A 24892-nucleotide genomic window follows, 5' to 3' on the forward strand; every position below is an offset into this window, starting at 1 on the left:
TAGCCTCTCAATTGACTTCTTGGATGTCATTTAATACTGTTTCTAATTAGTTTAGATAATTGTTCCTTTCTTCTTTCTCCCCTCTTTACACATCAATAACATCCTAATTATGTCTTCAGTTATTGTGCCATTCCAATAAGCACTTCATATCTTCACTGTATATTCAAGAATACTAATGACTAGGTTCTAAAAACACTGACTAATGACAGCTGCATCTCCTTAGAGCTTCAATCACCCGCAAGACACTTTATCCATTCTTAAAATGTACAAGGCTAACAAAGGCCCCATGACTTCTCTTTTGTCTCACGCACAAGGCCGCGGAATATTTCTGTCAGTGTGTAAGACGTGCTTGCATATTTTTCTTTTAGCAGCTATGTTACAAAGAGGTGAATGGTGAGATGCTGCCAAAGCCTCTCATTCCCAAACCTTTTCATTTTCTGGAAAATGGAGGACTAGTCAGAGTTTTCAGACAGCCCCGTCCCGGAGGATCTGGGGAGCAGGAAACTGCGGTGTCTGGAATTGATTTGAGGCAAAGGGAAAATAAAATACTTGGGATTCCTGAGGTTTGGGGGACAGCAGGCAAAAAGTCATGGATCCCACCAATGCTAAGTAGGGAAACAGTGGAGTGAGCGAGAAATTAGACTATTATGCTACTGCAACAAAGTTGACTGGATTTAGGGAACCATTTCAAGTCCCAGAGCCCAGACAACTTATCGTGTCATGCAACTTTCACTAACGACCCCACTTCTGAATTTCCATGTAGGTTGTTTCTTTTTACCGTTCGCATCTGCAAGTTTCTTCCTTGCTGAAGCCACTTGACTGACAGCTTTATTGTTTTACTTTTTCAGAGATGATTGAAAAGCAAATGGTGCATTGATAAACATCACTCGATTTTTAATACCTTTTCACCAAGCGTCTCCTTTGAGGAGAGGTTAATTCATTGAATTGGTAAACAGAGAAATTAAACCTCAGTGCCATTTCAACTGTGCGCAACCGAAAAGAAGAGAGACTGAAAATGATTATACAGCTGCTCTGGCAGAGAATTGCATGCAACTGAGAATGAAATGGAGGCATGTGTGTCACATTAAGTCAAAAACTAGAATATAATAAAGCAGTCTAAAGCTGGGTTAAAACCGATCCAGTCCCGCAATGGATTTCATATATATTCCAGTTTTTAAAGAATGACTCCAAATTGATATGCTTCTTTTGCTCATTTGCATAGACTGTACAGTATACACTGTAGGCCTATAGAGCAGTTCGTTCTGGTCCTTGAATTGGCTGAGAGGTCTTTCCAGCCATGAGATACTCCTCAACATCCATATGGGAATACATGTTTACTCACTGTTCAATGAATATTCAGATGAAATACATGAAAAGGAAGACTTTGAAATTGTCCTTAAAAGTCTCTAAAACTGTAGACCATTTTTTCTCCCAGGATTAAGGCAACTGAACATGGCAAAAATACATGTTAAACTCAAAATTTCATAGCCACTCAACAGATCTCATTTATGGGTGCGGGCAGCAGAACCAAAACTGTCTCTATGGTTGTTAAACAAACACAGAAGACGTCAAGGTGATGAGCAAGATGAAGTGAAAAAGGAAAGGAGGGTTGAGGGTAAACAGCATGAGCAAAGGGAAATCAAAAGCAGAGAACATAAAGCACTGTCAGAGAGCACTTCACTGCGTCCAATTTCCTCTTATCAATGATGAAGCCATAGACTCATTTGAACAGAAGGCTGTGACACTGAACCTATACCCATAATCCCTTCACAGAGAGGTATATTGTGGGGGGCTGGGACTTCTAAAATGATGGCATTTCCCCAGCCTGTTTCTAGACCAAGCAAACATTTTAAATTCCTATTACCAGGAAAAAGAAAGCAAACCAGCTAAAAAAGTACAAAAGCAGAAACTGCAGAGTGAGAATTTTTGTTCTCTGAAAAAAACACACAAAAAAAAACACATTTAAGCTGCTTTTGGACCATTTCTAAAGGCATTAGAGAGAATGCATCTGTCTTTCAACACAAGCAATTTGAAGCTCAAGCTTCCCTCTTACTATGGCTTAGAGACCCTGAGACGTGGTTAAAACAAGGAGATGTCTGTCCTCAATCCTCCGACCCAATCCGCCTCTGTCATGCACCGCTGAATCAACAAAGATACTCTGTCTCCTTAAAACATCTGGTGACAACTACCTACCAGCAAGTCCCCTTTGAGATGGCCTCAAGCCACAGATTAGGTGAAAATGATTCAAAATTGGAAAAGGCAGTGATATAATAACACAGAACCTTGGACCCTCTAGATCAGCAGGGAGTAAACAAAGGAATATGTAGTCAGGGGAACACAATCACACTTGTTATCAATCTTCTCAGGACATTTCTTTGTTGAAACCAGGGGTTATAAATGAGCAATAACTTTCCCATTAGCAACTGATATGTCTATCATTAGATGATATCCCCATATATCTGATATATTTAGCTAGAGATTAAAAGGTTAAACAACTTAAAAGTAAAAATACACTGTTTGTAAATTAAAAATGTCCAACTACTGACCAGTTTAGTAATGACTAATAAAACTTTTTCATATAATTATACAGAAATCTTGAATTTAATTAGAAAATTAATTAGATCTTTAAACTGTGACTCTGCTGCCCTGGCAGAGATGCGCTTCTCTGCCACTTCTCATTATTTTAGGAAAATCTCAAAGGTAATGAAAACAATAGTATTGAGAGTGATATATTTAGATTTTCACATAACCTGATCACAATAATACCAAGACAAATCAAAAGATTAATTTTTAAAAGTTCTTAATAAAAGGGGCAAATACGTTTTAAATAAAATGTAATAGATTTTAAAGTCTTATAATAAGAAAATATATAAAGACACATTAAAAAGCTATATATATATATATATATATATATATATATATATATATTCAAATTGCATTATGGGACCTTGATCTCTGCTCTGGCAAGGTTTGTTGGTCATAATGGAGGTATTATAACAAAATTGTATCCAGCTGTTTCAGCTATAAGTAATTTTATGGAAAATGCAACACTGCAATTTAACAAAGTGACAGTCTGCCACATTGCAAGTTAACATTTCCCCTCCCAACCGCCGCTCCACTGTGTGTCTGTCAATCATTGGTTGTGAACCACCAACAAGTTGGATCTCCTCCAGGTCCACTTAATCATTCGATGGAAATTTCAAAGAAGTAACTATAGTTACAAAGAAATGAAATTTAAAAGCTTTAAAAATACTTTTAAGTCATATTAACACTATTCCTCAATACCATAAGCAGTCCTAACACAGTCACAATAATATCAGATCCACATCAAATGCTAATTCATGTCACATATCTGTTGTACCTAGCCGAATAACCTTTAAATCACTGCAAGGCAGAGGGCATCGCCTTATCATCAGGTCTCGTCTGAGGAGTATCTTCCCCAACCAATCCTTCACTGAATTGAGCATTACTGTCTGTAAATCTCACCCAGTGCTTTTTCACCTTTACATAATGACCTTTCCACACACATCCAGACACACACGTGAATGTGCCTCACGGGGCTTTCAACAGCGCTTGACACAATCCACCATTTCAAGAGCAGCACAAAAGGAGGCCCGTCTGCCTGGTTGATTCTGACCGGAGCTCCCAGGCCCCAGTGCACACCGACACGCTTACTGTGCAGCAGAAGAAATGAAGAAGATAGTAATTTAGCAGGTATCGAAGGAAGCAGGGCGATCCTCTCATTATTCTAGCAAGTTGGAAAATGAGATTGTTAATCCTCTGGGGTTTGCATTTGTTTTTTGTCTCTAAATTTGATTCCTGTGGGATTTATGAATCATTATAATCCCACGACAAGGGAATTCTACTTTATTTATTTATCTGGGCCATGCATTTATGTAGTACATGTAAAATATATTTCGTTTTTTAGTTTTTGCTTTGTTTGTACTGATAGTGAGAACATACTCTATTATGTCATTACCCGTATAATACGTAAGTCTTTTTTTTTTTTAAGTACAATACTTGAACCACTTGTCAAAAACATGAATTCTGAAGGTACCATTTTAGACTATATTCTGCCAGAGCATCTGCTGTTTTTAGACTAACTGTTATGTTTCAAATTTGAGTGAACAAATTTGATCAAAGTGGCACAAATATCAGCAATTGCTTTGAACTGCAGCACTATATCGATTTGTCATTTTTTGTATCTCAGTTTAATCAAAACTATTGCTTACAATCAATAGTTCCAGTGGGTCTGAAAAACACCAGTGACACATCAAAATCCAGGAAAATCCTTCTAGGGGGAAGAATTGGATGGTTGGGAGGCTTCTTATCTATTAGTAATAAACCACAAACTAGTTGAGAGAAAATCTGTCTTCTACCATGGCAACAAGACAATAAATCTAGTAGTTTAACCTGCATGGCTTGTATTAAATTTATAATCTCTGTTTAAAATCCAGAAGGCTAAGTGTTTTGTTTTGATGACTGATCCTTTGGTCAATGGTTAAAGACAACAGATTCGTTATCATCTGCACTCCTCCATAAATGTCACCAGCGCGCTGATTTATCCTACGCCAGGGCCAGGGTCAGGGGTTAAGGCTCGGAGGGGGGCTAACTGCTGCAAATGTTGACATTAGCATCCAACTCCCAGGGCATTTGCTTAAATCAGGCATTTTTTTTTCTCACGTTGTAGACAGGACAGGATTAGTGTCTGCTGTCAATCATGACATATGGCAAAGCCAAGCTACAAGTCAAGATCAAATTCATACCATGCATTATTTCTAGAGCATGCTCTAGCAAAAAGTTTCATAAAACTGCAAGGTTGCTAAAACAACAAGTTAGTGCTCATTAATGCAAGTTGCTCTATGAGAGTGCGCACCTCAAATGCGATGAGAGCTGTCACATCTTGATGCAGTGAAATAATGGAAGGGGAACGCTTGCTTACCCACATGAGTCATTTTCTGAACGCTGGTTTGAGGATGTGCATTCTTTAACCACCTGACATTTACATGCATCACACATCAATCAGTCAAAATAATTCAATCAACAGCTACACCCTACCAGACGCATGGGGAAAACTGAATCAAAATGTAGGCCATGCTAACATCAAATGTATGACAAATCATTGTTATGCATAAAAGTTTTATTTTTATTTTATTTTTTAAGTTACAGACCATTTGAAATTCATATCCTAGCATTCATATCAGCAAATTAAGAAAATAAATAAATAAACATAAAAGAAACCAGATGCAATATCTGCACTAAAAACATTCCAAAATCCAGCCAAAAAAATCCAGACTATGAAAAGAAGACAACAATATGAGAGTGAGAGCACACCGAGGAAAACGTCAGTCATGTAATGGAAGCAGCTATCTCTTAACCCTCAAAGACCGATATAGCCGCCCGCGGCTAACAATAACTGTTGTTTTTTAATGTTTAATAACTTTTGAACCGCTAATCCAATCTGAATGCTTTAAAAAGTGATGTAAAGCAGAGCTGGATATTCAGAGGCGCCGTAGTGCACGTGATTACGTCATCACATTTTGACAACATTGATTCGTCAGAAGAAACCGATGCTTTCGTTCCTCTGAACCAAACAGAAATGATTGTTGACGCGTAGTCTCACCCCCGAGCCCAGATTGGTTCAAACTGTACCATATTCAACCAATAAGTAGTCATTTGAACTACTACTCAACATATTGCTTTTGAACTATGAACGAACACAAATTGAAAGTGAAGTCTGTCGCGAGTGCATGGATACGAACACAAAATAACACATTTGCATGAGAAAACTCTGAAAAAGTACAAAAAAAAAAAAAACACGACAGAGAACTTTGACATAAAATAAATCAAAACCAAGGATGAAACAGTGGTACATATCTGATAAAGCACTGGAATCGCCAGGGACTGGGTCGCTAGGCAATGTCCCGGTAAAATCGATTCTGACACATATTACAGTCGTCGGATCTCTCATTTACATTATGTCTTTTATAATAAAATAATTATGCAAAATAAAAGATAATTCAAAAAGATAGTTTGCACTGTTTTTTTCTGTTGCAATTTCTCACTCATTTTGTGTAGTTTGTGAATCATTTGCAGCACTGTTTTGTTGAAGACAATTTGTGCAATTGTTTTACTATAGCCTATGCTGCATAGTTTATGTTTATAGTTCATACTCAGATTGAAAATATATTTCTCAGAAAAAGAAAAAAAACTTGTTTTGTTTGGTTTTGTTATCAAATAACACTCTTTCCATTTTCTTTACTCATTAAAATGTTTTTGGACACATCTCTATTGTTAGTTAACGAAATAGGCCTGTTTTTTTTTTTTTTTTTACTTAAAAGCGCAGATAACAATATTGAAATAAATGGCTAAAATTTGCTTGGGGAATGATATATCTAAACACAATTTTATTTGGAAGTGTAAAATACCCAGACACAACTTTCTAAAGAAAAATATCCAAACTTTAGGAGTTTCTGTTTGAGTACACAGTAAAAAACACCCAACTGTTGCTTGCATTTTTCTTAAAATTCTGTAAAGTAAAATTGAGACTTTGAATTAGTTAAACTTAAACTGTAAGTCCTCCTGTTTATAATGATATATGGCACTTGATGCTGACTGCTAGAATAGGTCTGAAAAACAAAGAAAAGTGCAGGTGTTTCAGGCGCCCCAAAAATGTTCTAGGTCTTTAAGGGTTAAATACCACAGAATGCATGTGTGTAAATCCTTTTTTTTTAGGGGGGGGGTGTTCCACTGTGGATGACTGATTCACGAAGGTCATGCTGTAAAAAATAAATAAATAAATAATAATAATAAAAAAAAAACAATAAAGTATATTCTATCCTGGCAACTCATGCAGAAAAAATCATTACATTGAATGAATGGGTTTGCCTTTCAAGCCTATAAAAAAGCAAGTCGTATATTTGTAAGTGCTGTGCCTAACAGGACCAGGGGGATCATTGTGGTGTGGGTCAGGTTGCTAAGTATGTGCAATTTAGGATCATATTTGTAAAGTCTTGTGTTTAGGTTTTTCCAATTCACTTCTGTTTCCAGCTGAGATGAACACAAGTGATAGTGAAACATTATTTATTTTCACACTAATTATGATTACAGGGGCAGATTACTGACTAATAAAGAACAATACAATGCTATAACCTCGAAACATTATTACTATAGTATGTGATTTGTAAACTAACCTGATAAATTTGATGTTTGCATCAGCAGCTTCATATAGCTATGGCTTTTTAATGTAGTAAACTCAACTGGTAGAGCAAAGTACTTCCGACATTTATTTTCAAACCAACCAATATGATAAAATATTGCCAAATTCATCTGTTTTGGTTAATATTGAATGCTCTTTTAATGGCACTCATTGGACATTTTACTTTGAAAGAGTCACAAAACACGTCAGAAGCAACGTAAATATAAATGTTCTGAAATGCAGTTACATTGCACATTTTTCTTTCTTTCTTTTTTTTTGAGAAAAGAAAAAAACATAAATGATAATAAATAAATAAATAAATAAAAAAACTTCTCTTTCACAGAGCTGTACATTCAGGTGCTGCTACTTTTCACAGCTGAGTTTGTTCTGCAAAACCTTTCTGACAAATACATCACACACTAAGTGCTTGTTATGACAAACTGAAGAAACCCTCAGTCTTTCAGCCAATTATAGAAAGGGAAGTATTGAGAGAAACTCACTATAGCCTTCATCTTTACACATCTCTACATGCTAGAACACTGGTTGAAGATGAAGAAAGGTTAAACTATTAAATGCTTTATGCTCTGGGCCACAAATGGCTCCTGGTGACATATTGAATTACATTTAGTGCTACACTAGCATGAAATCAACTTTGGTAACTAGGAGGCAGACTCACAGTCACTTCTCTGAACCCTCTGAATATCAATGATGGCCGCTGATTCTGTACAGTAATGAGAGAAAATGAGAAATGGTCTCAGCGGGGAGTATTGGAGAAAGGGCACAGGGGAGTTTGAATTAAAAAGATATAGAAACTGTCAGGAAATATGACTGGCCTAACTAATACAGAAAGCAGACGCTTTGTCTCAAATCTAATTCAGACTAGGGATGTGCATGTATTTTTAAAATTGACTTGTTGGTGGGTTCCCTGAATGACTAGATGACCAATCGACTATATAATTAGGCTGGTTTCGTTAATTGGTTGTTGACTAAACCTAGGGTTTTCAAATGTGGTGATTCCACAAACCCCCCATGTATGATGCTCTTGCGAGGGACCCCCTTCTTGAAATATAAAAGCAGCCATATATGGACGTGGCCAAGAACCAATTAAATAAATAAAATAATAATATTATAAATATTTGTCAAATCGTACCTGGAAAATATTTACATTATATAAAAAATGTACATTCTATTAAAAGGGGTGTTTTTTTTTTTTTTTTTTTTTACCACAATTTATTTATTTATTTATATTTTTTTACCTTATTTTTTTATAACTGAATGTTGTATACATTAATGTATAAACCTGAAGAGGCACAGAAAATTACAAAGATCAATAGAATAAAATGTGTGATTTCTGACCCACCTTTTTTTTCAAACCAGAATGTAACAGTACCATTTTAACTATGCACTTTAATTTATTTATTTTGTGTATTAAATATTTATGGATACACTTGCATCCACTGATTCCATACTTTGAAAACCCTTCAGGCTGGACCATTATTTTATTTTTGTGTTTTTAAATCTCTACATGTTACCACATGTAGAGTCGAAATGAAATGTTGTTTTTATTAGTCAACTCATTTGGAATAAAAAGTCAGATTTGGACGCATATCTCTAAAGCTTTGATTAAGATGTTTGTCTAGACTTGCAAATGTAAGTAGAAAGGAATCTGCCAGTACATATATCCAATCACAGCCCATTGAGTTTTGCTGTTCCCCAGCTGCAAGACTGCAAATCTTAAGGCATGAGAAGGGTAATTAACAGCCTAGTCGTGAAACCTGGCAGAGCAAGTTATCCTCGTAATTACAGTGAGTAGGACCTCCGAACAGTCGTCTGCTTAAAAAAAAAAGAAAATGCTCCAACGTTACTTCACATAAACATGAAGACCTGTCAAAAAATAACTGAGGTTACATTTCAAGTAGAGGTATAAGCAAAGTTGTGTGTGTGTGTGTTTGTGCATCTGACATCTCTGTTTTTGTTTTGTATGAATGTGCTCCATTTTTAATGTAAAATATCTTGTGTGGTACAGCCCAACCTCAGCGAATCAGGACAAAGGATGAAATTGGGTTTGGGCAAACATGGAGCACGGGTGGACAGATTAGACTTGTTTACAGGGTAAATATACAGGTCACAGCTCTGTGGAGCCACACGTGACGGAGCATCCTGCCAGACACTACTATTATTTGTGGCAGAGATGTAAGGGAGAACTAAATTACTCATGTTCAAAGCTGTGTGTTTTCAGGAACTATGAGGAAATAGCAAATAGATTTGAGATGGGCCCAATGTTACTCCCCCTCCCCCTTCTCCCTTTGAATTTTCAATGTCTTTGTGAATATTACATATTTTGTTTCATTATTTATTATCGGTGTCCAATTACAACTGTTTGAAAACTGTCTGTTCTGAATAGCAATGACCAGAAATGTCCCTGGGAACAAAACACAACAAGTGGATGGCACCGTGAGAGAATATACAATTCAAAATACGATCAAAGCGGCGCAATAAAAAGCAACCTTAAAGGATTTGTGAAGTGACGGAACACTCATCTATAGTTCTAGCATCCTAACAACACCATCTGGGCCTGATTTCCAGCACTTCAAACCAGACAGGGGGAACAAACTGCATAAATAAGCATCCTCAAACACCATGCATGACGCCCAACACAGACAGCACAAAAACCAATAACTGCCGTCAAATCTCCTACAGATATGAAGAACAATCAAAACCCAGTGCTTCTGATAGGATGCTTATGTGAATTTGTGTGTGTGTGTGTGTGTGTGTATGTGTGTGAGTGTGTATGAGACAGTGAGAGAGAGAGAAGAAAGAAAGAAAACTTGCTTTCATCTGCTTTTCTGTGGGGAAAATGGACACAGTTCATTTAGTAACCAAATAACATTGTTTTATTAACATCTCAGAGACGACAACATCAGAGATTCAATAACGGAGAGAAAAAGAGTCAGATGGCGAGGTCACCTTCTCTAACTGTGTGGCTCGCCTCTATTGAACTGATGGTAAGAAGACATTTTCAAAGTCAAGCCATATTCTAGCAACAGTGCTTTTCTGCTTCATGTATGGAAGACAACAGTGGCGTGAAGTGAGTGGCTGATGAATGGCTATCCTCTTTTCACAGCTAGTCTTCTATTCTGGTTTTTCATTTATTTTCCAGGCCATTTTTTTCCCTCCCCAAGAGGAACCTCAAATGAGGGTGCAGCTCAAGTAATGACTTTGTCCCTGAAGCCTCCAACTCGAAGCATCATCAAAACCAGCATCGAAACCACCCTCTCTGTGAGGAGGCGCTTACAGGCTTTATTTGTCTGTATGTGTCTGTGTGTGTGACGACGACAACAACAGGTCAAAAAAAAAAAGAAAAAAGAAAACAAATCACAAACTGTGACTGCATTGGTAATATATGTAAAAGTGGAGAGCCACAGAAGCTTAAGGAAAGCATGGGTCAATGGAACGCTGATATTCCTGGCACCACTTCTCTCTCGAGGGTGATGTTTATGGATAAGCTCTTGAATATGTATTCCACATATTATTAGATGTGGCTCAGAATGACTGTCCTTTATTTCCCCTGAAAAAGGTCAGTGACCCTCTATTGCTGGCGATCACCTGACTCAAGGCCAAATTAAATCACTCCACTTTTCCTCCTTGACTGTCATTTATTTTGAAAAAGAGGCTCCTAGTGCATCCTATTACCTGTTTGAAAACCCGCAATCGGGGGAAATTCAATATGCTTTCAACATTCATTTAGCCTCTGCGGGACCGGTGTCAGATTTGCTGTTGAGTATATCTGATAAAAAAGCAATGTTTCTACCAGTATGCTCATCGAAGTATTGCAGTTCCACCTATCTGACCCTAATTTTGTAAATCATTAGGTTTGTATTATTTGTCTATAGTTCTTCACATCAAACTGCAAATGATTTTCTCCACCCTGCTGCTTTCTAATAGGATTTGTGCAGCAGCATATTTGATTGTAGTAATCTATTTACAGAAATCTTTAGAAATGAAGAGAGCTGAAGAACAAGCCGTGGAAATTATAAATTGCTATTAAATGGCGCTTTGTGCCTGCACAACATCGATGCCCTGTTTGCATAGCCGAGGTGCATTCTGATAAAATCATCATTAATAGAAAAGACGAGCCCAGCGATACATGGGAGATAAACCAATATTTAGATAGGCTGAGAGATAAGTAAAGGACGCTTGAAAAACTGTCTGTCTCCAATACAAAATTAACATTAGTAATGAGATAAGCCTGAAGGAAGTCTGGCACCTTTTTTTAATTCCTGAAGTTTTCGGGATCACAATTTAGCAGTCAATATAAACCTTGTGATTAATTAGAACTTGAACTCTCATGCAAGGTGGTGCATTATGGGTGCTGGGAGCTAAATGAAAGAAACATGATAAGAACATATTATTTTTCTTCGTTCCTTGGCTGTTGTCATTGGAAAGTGACCTACAGAATGCACTTGTTTATTTATTTACCGAGTTATTTATTTATTTTGCTCTAGTTCTTTCAGCGCTCAAAAGCTGTGAGCAGCTGAATGGTTATCTTGATAAGAGTAGGCCCTGAGCTGCATGCGCTGTGACAGCCTCCAATGAATATCAAGTGACGTGAATCACAGTCTGCAGCCATTCAGGAGGGGGTACAAAGAAAAAAAACCCTTCCATTATAATCGTCACCTCCTTTTAAATAGCCATTACCTCAGGGCGCAGTAGCCAGAGGTGAGGTAGGGCCGCTGACATACACCCACTGTCGCCCGCCAAATTAATAGAGGCTCTGGCCTGTGTTCGTGAATACTAAATGCATCCTGATGTGAATCTGACAAGCCTGAAGTGGACGGGATTCCTCCACAGCCTTCTGTGAGTGCGATGATAAAAAACGAGAATGAAATCAATAAGTTTGAATTATCAATAAACACCACTTTAAAAGGCAACAAAAGTGGAAAGAGTCACGGAAAAAGGATGCGGTAAGGGCTGCTGAGAGGGAGATTTTTAGAGGACGATCTGGCTTCTGTATCTCACCCACTCATGGACGCTCCATTAATCGGCAGCAGTTGAGTCTCATTCATCAAGGCAGTGGCTCTCAAACCACGCTCACACCCCTCACTCACGGGGGAGAGGCAGATGTAACTCCCAATGTGTGCTCCATACTGTGGCTAATGACTAAATCTGTCATTTCCAGCATTATAAAGGTTTCTGTTCCTTATGCTTACAGTCTCCATCATGCTTGATTAGTAGTGGTATGCTGGATTCAACAGCTTCTTGGCCATTTTTGCCCAGAATCTTTTTTCTGTCGCGGCTTCTCTTATATTCAATTTGGTCTTTGAGTGGATTTCTTTTCCGATGTCTCATAGTTTCCACAATCATTTATTAAGCAGACTACAATATGGAATAACTCATGAAAATGAATTATTCCAGTGGTTCAGTGAAAGTGAGCCTAGACTCTCATCCTCTGACTGTATAGACACAGTAACCTTCCATATTACAGTAAGAAGTGATAATGAGATCATATATTACACTGAACACTCATTGTTTGTAACTTAAAATATAAGACACTATCGGGGAAGCAACTTTTAACTAGACTACAAAGTTAGAATTTAACATAGATACCCTTTTTATTAAGAAAAATAAATGTATTAACAAGAAGATATATTACTGTTGTTGTTCAAGAACCATTTCTTATTCTTCTCATGATGAAAAAAGTATGCTGATATATATAATTATATATAAATATTATTATTATTTTTTATTTAATTTTTTTTTTTTTTTACCGTGGTACTTAACTAATTTAATTATGAATAAAAGCAGAAAACAATTTATACAGCAGGTTTAAAATAGTGGTTAAAATCATTTATTTGATCACTGATTTAACTGTGAAAAAGAGAAGTATAGTTTTTAGCGAATCAGTTGAACACAACACATGCAACAGGAGACAGAGCTTTTCTGAGTATTGCCTCAGCTCATTCATCTGCAGGCATAATAAAATATGATGAAAAATACATTTTCTTTTTCTACACTCAGTGGAAAAAGTTCTTTGTTAGTGTTTTGAAAAGAACTGAACTATGATCATATTACTGAGAAATGTAGTTTGTAGCATCACTACCTTTAGCTAGTTACTTAATAAAACTAAATATATATTTATGCAGTTTTATTCTCCTCTCTCCCTCTTTTTGATACAAAGTCTATGTTCAGCAGCAGTTCGGAAATAAGCTAAAATCGCAGGCCTACAATTCAACAAACCCCATTGCATATCTCCACAGATTTAATTGTCTTTTTAAAATTTTATCCCTGGACTCAGTGAGGTGCCACTAGCCAGTCATAATCTGTTATTGTGTGCCTGAAACCATGTGTGATTAATTTCTCTTTTAAATGAACCGTCCAGCCCGGTTTGGCATTGGGGCCATGATGGAGCCGCACTATAAATGGTTTATGTCATGGCCTTTGTCAAGCGCCTTTCCCCCGCAGCCTCGCTCAGTAATTGAAAAGCCACCTCCGATGTAGGGACTGAGCGACTGTGTTTGCTGCATACTGACGACGGAGACCAAGGGGAAAATGGTCCGAGTGGGTCTTAGCACCTCAGTGTGAATAGCTACCCAACAAGATTTCCAGGGACACCTGCACTGACCCATAATGATCCACCGGGCACCCTACGTCCAAGCAATAATGTTTTCTATCTTGGCTGGATGGGAAATGAATAACAATGTTAATAACAAAGCTCTCGCCGAGCTTTGTGTTAGTATCAGATGTGTTCATTGTGAATTTGATTTAATCTCAGAGGCAACTATATCTGTCAGTGTGGCCTCAACAGGCATGGAAATCGCTCTCTTTTCCGCCCCTCTCTCTCTGTTCTTAGCCTCAGGATTTGCTTTGCTTGCATACAGAAGGGTTGTGATAAATGATAGCATCTGCCTGCCTTCTTCACCACCTGCATTTATAAATTCCTTACACAGGTGCTCACTGGAAAGAGGTTGGCAATACACATTGCACATTGCACATGGAAGAAAAAAACTAAAATAAAAAGCAGTAAATATATATATATATATATTTGTGTGTGTGTGTTTCATTAAGGTGTTTTGAATGTATTACAATAATGTTTTTTTTTTTCTTTTTTTTGTGATTAACTTTTTATTGTCTTTAGATTAACAAAATAACATCCATTCATACAAACAAACAAACAAACAGGGAAGGTTTGTATTATTATTATCAATAATTTACAATCTAAAAGGGAAATAATAATAATAATAATAATAATAATAATGTTTTTCCTAAATGTTTTCTCCCTTAATACCTAAACATTATACCACATACACAACTTAAGATACAATTTAAATCAATTTTAATCACAGCAGTGTTTTAAAAAAAACTTATTTTAGCAGTTAACCATCTGGGTCGCTTCAGGACAGATTAGCGTTTACACTTCAAATGGGATGTGGTCCATGCACCTCAGAATGGGTGATCAGATCCCAAAATCTTCTGGACTGTGTTTATCATTGACACATAACCACTTCTGATCATCTCGGATTGATCTTAACACCAGTTCTAAACAAAACCTTTCACTCTTAAATATCAGCAGTAACTGTTCTGCTCAAAGCTCAGATTTCAGAAGCAGCATGAAGAAATAAAGTAACTCAGAGTCAAGTTACTTTAACACGTATGTAACAAGTGACATAACGTTGAGGAGTGTATGATGCAATTCATAAGCAATGGTTTTATACTCTCTAGGCAGCACAGTCACTGCTTTTGCACTTTCATCGGAGCATTCTCGAATGTTACCAAGGAGAGCCATTCAAACACAGACAGCTGTCAGGTCAACAATCACACGAGTGGGTATCAAAGAAAAGATGGTTTGTTGTGGGGTAAAAGGTGAATACAGAAGGCAAATGGGCAAATGGCAAAAGAAGAAAGCGCCTGTGCGGATGTGAACTGGTCTTTCTGGCATAAAATGAAAGACAGTGTTTTACATGACAGTCGAAGGAGGTACAGCTTGTTTGCTCTTCGTGAGAGTGGTGGGTTGATTTGTATGGATGGTGGTCTAGTTTAGGGCCCCCATACACCGCACTGTCCTGGTCTCTCAGCAGGGGCCGGGCTTCTCCATTACAAGCCATTTGGGTTTTACAATGGCAGCCTAAGTGTCATGTTAATGAACGCCTTGCTGGCCTTCACGAGCCCTGTGTCCTTGTGGAAGTGACAGGCAGTGTACAGCCCTTTACCGTTCTTACTGAAAAGGCCATTACAGCCTTCTCCTCCAACAGTTGTAGTGCTAATGTTTAACAGCCTAATTAGAAAGGGAAGCGGCTGCTTTTCTTAAAATACTGTCCACCCATGGGCCACCCACAATGTCAGGCAGCTGGAAATAATTTCTGCCTTACAGTAACCTACAAAACCCAGCAAACAGGGGTCAACAGGATGTGGACACCCCTGCATTAAATTATAACAATTAAAACCTCAGGCTGGACGAGTCCCTGAGGCCCCAAACTATTTACTACAGAGCTTGTCCGTGACAGAAAGAGGTCTAAAACGAGCCTTCCTGACACAACAGAATTTACAGAGGTGTGAAATTAAGTGCATTTTGGCATTACAGTGATCCAGCCAGACCTAAAATGCCTTCTTAATGCGAGAGCGAAGAATGATTCAGAGAGGATATAAGCAATGGAAAAGCTGTTGCACCAAAGACAAACAGCCTGCAAATAGAACGGCAAAGTCCACGCTACAGAGTTAGCACTGCAAGGCTAGTGGATTCCCGAGGGTGCTGGATCCAAGAGTGTGAATGAGTTTACTGATGCAAACCTTCATTGACAGGCACTAAACAAAAATGAGGTGCTGGATGGAGGAACAGACACTACTATAGTGGTGCATTCTGCTTTTGTGGTCTTTTTCTCCCCCACATTATTCTCTTTTCTTTGAAATCTATAATATATTTCATTTGATTATTCAATATATTTTTAGTTCATTTTACAGACAAAACATACAAAAGTATCAATCAAATATATTAAAATGTGTTGTGCAATCCAATAAAATTATATTTATTTTACAAAATAAGTTTAAAATGACCAGAAATCAACAAAAGGTCCAAATATGTCTATTATCATTTATAAAGTTACACAAAGAGAACCATATCCTACTAAAGCAATCTTGTTTAAACATGCAGTCGATTTCTTTATTGTGTTTTTTTTCAAATGGTAATAAACCTTAATATTTGCTGTAGCCCCATTTTAAATGTTCAAACTGAATGATGAAGACAACATTTACAGAAAACCAGGATAGATTATCTTGCATGCTGAGAATTATTGTTCAGTGTCATTAATGTTTATTCAAAAGTATTGAGTATATCTGTATATATGTTGTCATGTAGAAAAAAATAAATCATTCCTAGCATTGATTTAGCAGAAAACAACAAAGGAATCCACACTGATTGAGTTCAAAGTCCAAAATTGAGAAAATATGTCACTGAAGATTTTCATATAAACTGACAACATATTTCAAAAAGCGACTGTGTACAAAAAGAAAAACAATCCTAATCCTAGAACTGATTTAGTAACATCATGCAAATAGTTTCTCAATATGTCTATAACCCTTGAGCACTTGTGAAAACTTGATTGAGGTTAGACGGTGGTCAGTTTTGAAGCATCTGCCTCCTGGTCTCTAAGATCTCGCCGGCAAGGCTTAAGACTGAATCCGCCATTGTGACTGCCTGATAAAGAGATTAGGGCAGTGTGAAAGGAGGCGGGACAGCGTCGCCATGCATTTGAGATGCTTAGCTGAAAGGCCCATTGTAGGCCCAGTACACATCCTGCCTTCCCAGAGCACTTGACAACCAAAACAGCCAACAACAGAATTCCTGTGTCAAACAAAACGCTTCTTGTCTACCCAAAGGTTTATCTGCCTCATTTACAAATGTATGCGTTTGTGACCAAACCGCTTCCCATTAACCCAGCCACTAGAAGCAGAACTAAATAAATTATTCACTCATTCCATGCTATTTTTGTTGATCTCAGGGTTAAAAACGAAAATGACACAAATAACATTTGGAGAGATGGATTGACTGAATGTCTTTAAAATGTCAATAGGAAGGGAAACCAGGATCCGAGAACATGTGCTGGGACTGTCCCTCTACTCTTTTGAGTGCTTTTTCTCTTTTGTCTAAAAATTTCATTAGCATATCAAGTCAAAAGAATATACATTATAAAACACCAGATGTTCCAAACTAACTGAGTTTCTTTCTTTCTTTCTTTCTTTCTTTCTTTCTTTCTTTCTTTCATAAAAAAGAAAAAATAAAGAAAATATTATTCATCCTTATTGATTTAGCTGCAATTTCCCTCTGAGGAAATGAGCTCTTCAGATAGTTAAATTTAGCTAAATACATGTAATCAATCATGCATCTTGTCCCATTATAATTCCTTGAAAAACTAAGAGGTGTAATAAAGAAAATAATATAATTTACATATCTTTTCAAGTCCTCAGATCCTGGCAGAGAAAGGGCCACATCACAGCATGGATCTGGGGCCCTGCGATTGGCTAAAGTAAACAAAATTACTGATTAAGAATCCCCAGGATTATTTTAGCATCATAATTCATTCGAGACAGATTTCCATCCAGAAGTTAATTTGAGGCCTTGGAGATTGTGGATACATGGCTGTGAATGACAAGGACTACAGAAGGATATCAGTGTCGTACTTGTTAAAGTCCCCGTAGTGCAAGCTCAGTTTATTCTTCTTATTATGTATAAACACAAAAATTGGAAGCCTTTATCTGTATCCCTCGCCTGAAATATTGGCCCACCAGGTTATTCAACAAATTCTTTTATCTTTCACATCATCTGTTCCATAAACCTAGTTTTCTCTCACCGTTTGGGAGTTGTTGTTCCTCGCAGCCTTTTCCCCTGTTCTTTTGGTAACTGAGTTGTAATTGGCCTGCTTGTTATTCACTGTTGACAAAGCCCCAGTGCTCCTAGATTTGGACCTCTTGTTTTCTCTAAGTGAACCCGCCAAACGCTAGCATTGTGGCCAGTTCTTTAGAGAAGGATGCCCATCAGATTTTCAGTGGAATGGAACATAGCCTGATTCTTCACACACCATTTTGTCAGCTTAGGGATTAAAAGGGATGAATATTTTATCAAGGCCACCAAAATGCCCAGGGCCGCACAAAAGTGCTAAGTGCAGGAGGTGATGAGTTACGTCTTTTTCCATCTCTGCCAAAAGAAATGACTATGTCCTCTGTATATATATATATACAAAACAAAAAGTTATGTTTATGCAGCATCCATAACCATACACATCATATGTGTCAAATTCATTTTGTTTTGGTGGATTTTCTCAGTCTTTCATCAGATAAGGGAAAAGAGGGGAGATGAGTGACAGAAAAAAAGTCTGATGAGGTGGTAATATAACATGGAAAAAGCTCAGATTATGGTTGAGTGGAGGCCAGAGCTCTGAGATGAATTCTGATGAAGGTTGGAGGGAGCAAAAGAGTGGGCAGTGATGAAGAAAAATAAGAGATGACTGACTGAGATAGACGGGGGAAAGTTCAGACTCTTTTTCTCACAGCCGTCTGACATTTACAGGGCCAGTTTGGAGGAAAGAAGCTGGAGGAAGCTCTTGACCTCCACTTCATTACAAGCCCAAAAGACCCTCCACCACATTAAATATTGAGAACAGGTGAGGCAGCAGCTCTGAAGAATTACAACAGAGTAAAAGGACAGCAAGCAATAAGGGATGCATTGAACTGTGAGAACAGCAATGCACTTTTCCTCCCTCTCTTCGTCTTTCTTTCTCTACAGCAAACTTAAAATCCAATTTCATGCCTCATGTCTTAAAGTGAGCTAATTTTAAGAGATTTCCCTTTCATTATTTTGTTTCTGCATATCAACAATCTGCAGTAATATTCATTACCATTAAGTAGGAAACAATAAGCTACTTGAACATTGCTATGAAAGCTTGGGTGATGGCACATCGCTTACAAACCGCAAGAGACAACTAGCTAAGAGACAATTACCAAGCATTAGCCGCTGTCATCATGACTGGTTTTCTCTGTCTTTTTCCTTTTGATCTGGTAAATTCTGGGCTGGTGAAGCAGCAAATAAATATTTAAAGACAGAATAACGTAGGTATTTACGCACCCCATGCTTTCAGAGACAACCCTCCAAAACACGTAGAGCAAAATTACAACGATCAGGTTGTGATTCAAGGTGTGTTCTTCCCTATTGTTTCATTATGTTCAAAGACTTAATTAGACAAAAGAACAAAGAGTATACATCTCCGGTAAAAGTTTAATTGCACCAAATTGTACATTGCCAATAGCACAGTGAAGGACAACATGAAGAGATCTTGAGTAAGTATTAGCGTATCATGCAAATGTGTCACCATATGCCACCAGATAATGAATCCAGAGCACTTAACGCTCTGATTGTGGGCTATGGGTGATCTGTAAATTAAAAGATGTTAGTTCACTTTCAGGAGGAAAAGGAGGGGGTATTTGAGATCCAATTGCAGGGGTGCTGTTTCTGATTGGTCTACAAGAAACACAGCCTGCACGCCTTGTCTTCAGTGTCTTGAATATTAGTGTTATTGTGCATTATGGCTATGCTGGGCTTAAACAGGGGAAACCCAACAATTAGCTTTATTGCAAATGCAAAGAAGGAGTAATGGAGCGTGTCATTGCAGATCAGTTCATCCTCCCACCACTGTCTCACTCCAAAACGGAAGAGTTGCAAACCTGTGAAAAACCTCAGCAACACTAACCACATGGCTGGTATCTGGACTCACAGATAAGCATACTTGTTTACTAACAGGAATTCATGAAATGGCAGGAACTAGTGCATAAATAACAATGGGGCCTTTTGCACTGCTTTAGTTCGAGAACTAAATGTACAGTACTAAAGTACAGGGACAATTTTGCGCGAACTATTTCCGGTACCATTTAAAGGGCTGCACTCGCACCGACAGTGTGTACTAGGACGTGACGTAATCCAGTCGACAGCGATGTCATTTATGCGCGGCGTTCAACAACGCTAACAAAGAGGAACAACGTTAACAACAGGAGGATGGAGGACGCTGTGATCGGAGCTGTGTTTTGTTTTGTCTCGCAGGTTTCACAATAATGGAGATGGAATGTCGACGTATTCGTAAAGTGATTGAAAGAACGGAAAGGCAGCTTAAGAATCTCCAACGACAACAGGCAGTGCTATATTTGCCTGCACTTCAGTGTCCGTTCATCTATCGCTGTTCATCATACTTGTGACATAATTTGATACAATGTTTACAGTATGTTTACATGCCATTTTAAATCATGGCGAGTGAGGGCGTTTTCGAATGCGTCTGGCCAATCAATGTCTACTTACGTCACAGGTAGTACCAGTTGTGCTGGTTAGACCCTGCTCCGGAGTAGGAGCTAATTTGGTTCTCGAAAATGGTAGTCAGGTAATAAAATCACACCCAGTTCAGGTGGTGTGAAAATGCCCAAAAGTGGGTAGTTCCACAATTAGTTCTGGTACTATGAAAAGGTTCCCACTGCGAAAAAGGACCTAATATACATGCAACCACATGTTGTCATCCTTATAAAATAAAATATTTACTGTGCTTCCAATATCTGACCCATCACGTCTGTTTTATCAGTGGTATAACGGCTGGAATTCAAACTGAGAGGAAAAGTGGGGTGGCATTTCTGTCGTAGGATACACTATTGAAGAAAAGGTTACGTGTCTCATGTCTAATTGCGCTGTGTGGAAATAGGTTCAGGATAATGTGATCTGCTATTCTGCGGCCAACAAGCCTGAGAGAAGAATCTGGCCTATTACTGGCCATACACCTAAGACATCACTTATGACCAGTGCTTTCTTTCTAAAGGTCAGCTCTGAGAGAATGCAGCAAGATTTGGTATTTTGGGTTCATTTCAACAAAAATTATTTCAAGAAGTATTTTAATGACTGGGTCTACAGGACAAAATATCACTGGCAAAATTAGCCTTTTTAAATATATATAAATATTATATAAAGTCCATTTTCATAACAATGATAAGACTGAATACATTAAGAAAAATAGGCTACAAATAATGCCAATCCTAAATGTACTATAACTATTAGTAAAGCCATGTGAAGCAATACCATATAAATAAAAATGAAATCTGTCCACATGCTTGATAATCTCTCAATAAAATAAAAAAGCCACCTTTCATCGTTTCATAATTTTGTTTAATATATGCATTATGTTTGGCTGCATTTAAATGCATTTAAAAACATAAAAGCATGAGAACAGCAGTGCACTTGAATCATTTTAAAATATGTGGTATAGTATCCATGTATAGTCATCCATAAAAGAATACAGGACACAACAGTGAAAGAAGGGTGAGTTACATCATGGTCTTCAAAGGCAAAGGTTAAAAAAAAGCAGTATGATGATATAGTGCTAGATCAAAGAGTGGACTTGACATCAGAAAAAAGTATTTCAAAACCGCTTTGACAAAATCTACTTGGCCTGTCACACTCCAGGCTATCCAGGGTAAATGAAGAATATTAACAGTGAAGCCTAGTACATCTTGCATGCCATAATGTTGGCAGCAAATTCATAATACATTCCTGTGTTTTCATTCATATTCCAATGCATTTTCAGAACAGCAGGCTTCAGATTGCCAACATTTTAGTGCGAGATCACATATCACACCAAATCTCATAAAACAACAAACACCAAACTGCAACTGGCACGTTGCAGCCACTTTCCATATCAATTCATGCTCATATACTTCTGTATCACTAAGAAGATCACCTCAGGTATTATTCAATAGTCATCCACATCTCAACATTTTTGTACAGCATTAGTTGTGAGATCACAAATGATGAATAATGTTTGTCATTGCACCGCCTTGTAAAGCGTTAAAAGAATGAAAGAAAGAAAAGAAAATCAGCCCCTGCTCTAAAAGTTAGCATATAAAAGGGTGTATGATTTTCTGCTTTGCTAATTGCTCTTCATAGGGGTGAATGGATGTATTCCACGCACCCACGCAGTGATTAGTACAACCACGTTCAGCATGAAGGCTGCTTTGTGTAAATGAAGCTATAATTCTCCACTGTGTCAAATACACTATTAATAATTATTTGAGGGGAATAAAAAAAAAATATAAATAAATAAAGCATCCAATTTATTCTCCTGTTGCCACATTTCATCCACCAAATTTCAGAGCAGTAAATGTAGACTCTCTTCATGAATCTTTGTAGAAACACTTAAAGATGCAGGCCATTGTATAAGCTGGTTATCAGATCAAAAGAAGCACTTCAATCATTCACCAGGAAAGACCCCTAGAAAGTGCAGGGTTCTCTTATAGCACCATGCTACCAGTCAGACAGTTGTATTTCTGTGTTCCAAGGTCACTAACAGATGGCATGAGATTCCTGCACTGGAGACAGTTGGCACGAACAACTTGGCCCTGTCCAACTGTTGGTATAATCATCATTATTCTGCGCCTGAGTAGAAAGCACCACAATGAGACCATACTGTCGAGGAGGCAGCCAGCAGAATCAGAAGTAATTTCTTCAGGCATCAACATGACTGAATTTACCTAGGTGTGGAGATTAATTTACGTTTTTTTTTTTTTTTTTTTCAGCAAAGCCAAATGATGTGCCAAAGCGCTGTTTGTCTGATCGTAACTTTGCTTTTGCCTTTCAAAAGACTGGCTTTAATGAAGGCTGAAATGAAACGCTCCCTCACAGGATATGGACTGATCAGAAGAGCTCTGAAAATATATTCTAGCTGAGGTATTTATTTCTTTAATTGAAAATTAATCTCAGCACAGAGATCTCTCTGCCTTGTTCAGATGTGACGAAAAGAAAAAGAAAAAAAAGGTCTCTTTGAGAAGCTTCACCAGTCACCATAACAAATGCCTTTATTTGTTGAAAATGACTGAGTCTCTTCCTCTATCGACCCGCAGTGATGTGGGACTGGAGCAGCGCAGCACCCAGCACAATGCAAGAGCAAGATACCGGGGCTTCATTTTTTTCTCCCTGTACACAACTCCAAGGTGGTAATGTGACACCAAAGGTAACAGAAGTCACTGACTAGAAAGATGTTAATCCTGACAAAGTGCCACAGCATTAGCCAGAGCCTCTGCTAGATTGAATTCTGCATCCCTCGGGAGCGTGAGCAACACAGACGGTGGCGCTCAATCTTTTTGAGTGGCCCTTCAAAACAAAACTGTTGTAAGCAAACTGGGCCATGACTAAAAAGAACAACAGCACCCTCTATTGAATGCATGTGAGCGTACATGGTGGTCTTCAAATATTACGATTGTTGTTGTCATTATTATTATGTTATTTTAAATGCATTAGTACTGGATTGAGATATGGATATAATGTAAATAAATAAATATATGTTTGTGTGTGTGTATACACATTCATTTATCTCTGTGATGCCCCATTTTAATTATCAATTTCAATTATCTATTTAATTATTATAATTTTTTTATGTTATTTTAAATGCCAAATGCATTAGTATTGGATTGAGGTAAGGATATATTGTGACCCTGGACCAGAAAACCAGTCATACTGTTTTTTCTTTTGTTTTTTTTTTCTTCAAAATTTAGATTTATGCATCATTTGAATAAATAAGCTTTCAATTGATGTATGGTTTGTCAGGCTAGGACAATATTTTGCCCGTATACAACTACTTGAAATCTGAGGGTGCAAAAAAAAAAAGAAAAAAAAAAGAAAAAAAACAACACATAAGAGAAAATCACCTTTAAAGTTGTCCAAATGAAGTTCTGGGCAATGCATATTACTAATAAAATATTTCAAAAATAAGTTTTCATATATTTACAGTAGGAAATGTACAAAATATCTTCATGGAGTATGATCTTTACTTAATATCCTAATGATTTTTTGCATAAAAGAAAATATTGTAATTTTGACCCATACAATGTATTTTTGGCTAGTGCTACAGATAAACCCCAGCGACTTAAGACTGGTTTTGTGGTCCAGGGTCATATATATATATATATATATATATATATATATATATATATATATATATATATATATACATGTATATATATATATATATATATATATATATACATGTATGTGTATGTGGGTATCTTTTTAGGCCTGTATCTGAGAACTGTCACAAAGTAGCAGACATCTTTTACCTATTGCATCTGACAAATACATACCACAATTTTAAAAAAACATAACTTAACTACGACCAAAATATGATTTTCAAAAAAATATAAATAAATAAATAAAGGTCATTTTTAATAATTTTTAAATACAAAATCCAGCTTTCAAGGCCTTTCCTTAACTGTTAGATCTAAACACATTGTTTCACTTCACTAAATCGTTCACTGTCTTGACTAGTTCTACGCGTCCTACCGAGGAAACGCAGAGCTGATATTGTTCATAAAAGATTTGTGTAATGATTCATGGTGTGATTCTCACAGTGGGGGGTAGGCTATATGACTGTTTCTATGCCCGAGGTTGTGCTCTCTCACCACCGCACGACTCCTTCATTCCTCACCGTGAATGTTGAGGCGCTTGTGGATTCACTCCAGCGACAGGCGCCTCGCATTCCCTTCTACAGTCCACAAACTCGTGAACCCCATTACTTCTATCAAAATAATAATAAAAATCGATTTAACTTTTAACTCGTTTAATAAATTAACAAATGAACAATCCGGGGACACAAATCCTGTACTATGCACCAGATGGAATCGTTATAA

The 24892-nt window shown here is 37.4% G+C and overlaps 1 protein-coding gene across 2 annotated transcripts in view; it reads right to left on the minus strand.

Moving 5' to 3' along the window:
- Nucleotides 1–24892, minus strand: part of LOC132123384 (cadherin-11-like) — a 50054-nt gene that overhangs the window by 24099 nt on the left and 1063 nt on the right. The window lies entirely within an intron of this gene.

Source organism: Carassius carassius, chromosome 3 (genome assembly GCF_963082965.1).
Source record: "Carassius carassius chromosome 3, fCarCar2.1, whole genome shotgun sequence".
NCBI lineage: Eukaryota > Metazoa > Chordata > Actinopteri > Cypriniformes > Cyprinidae > Carassius > Carassius carassius.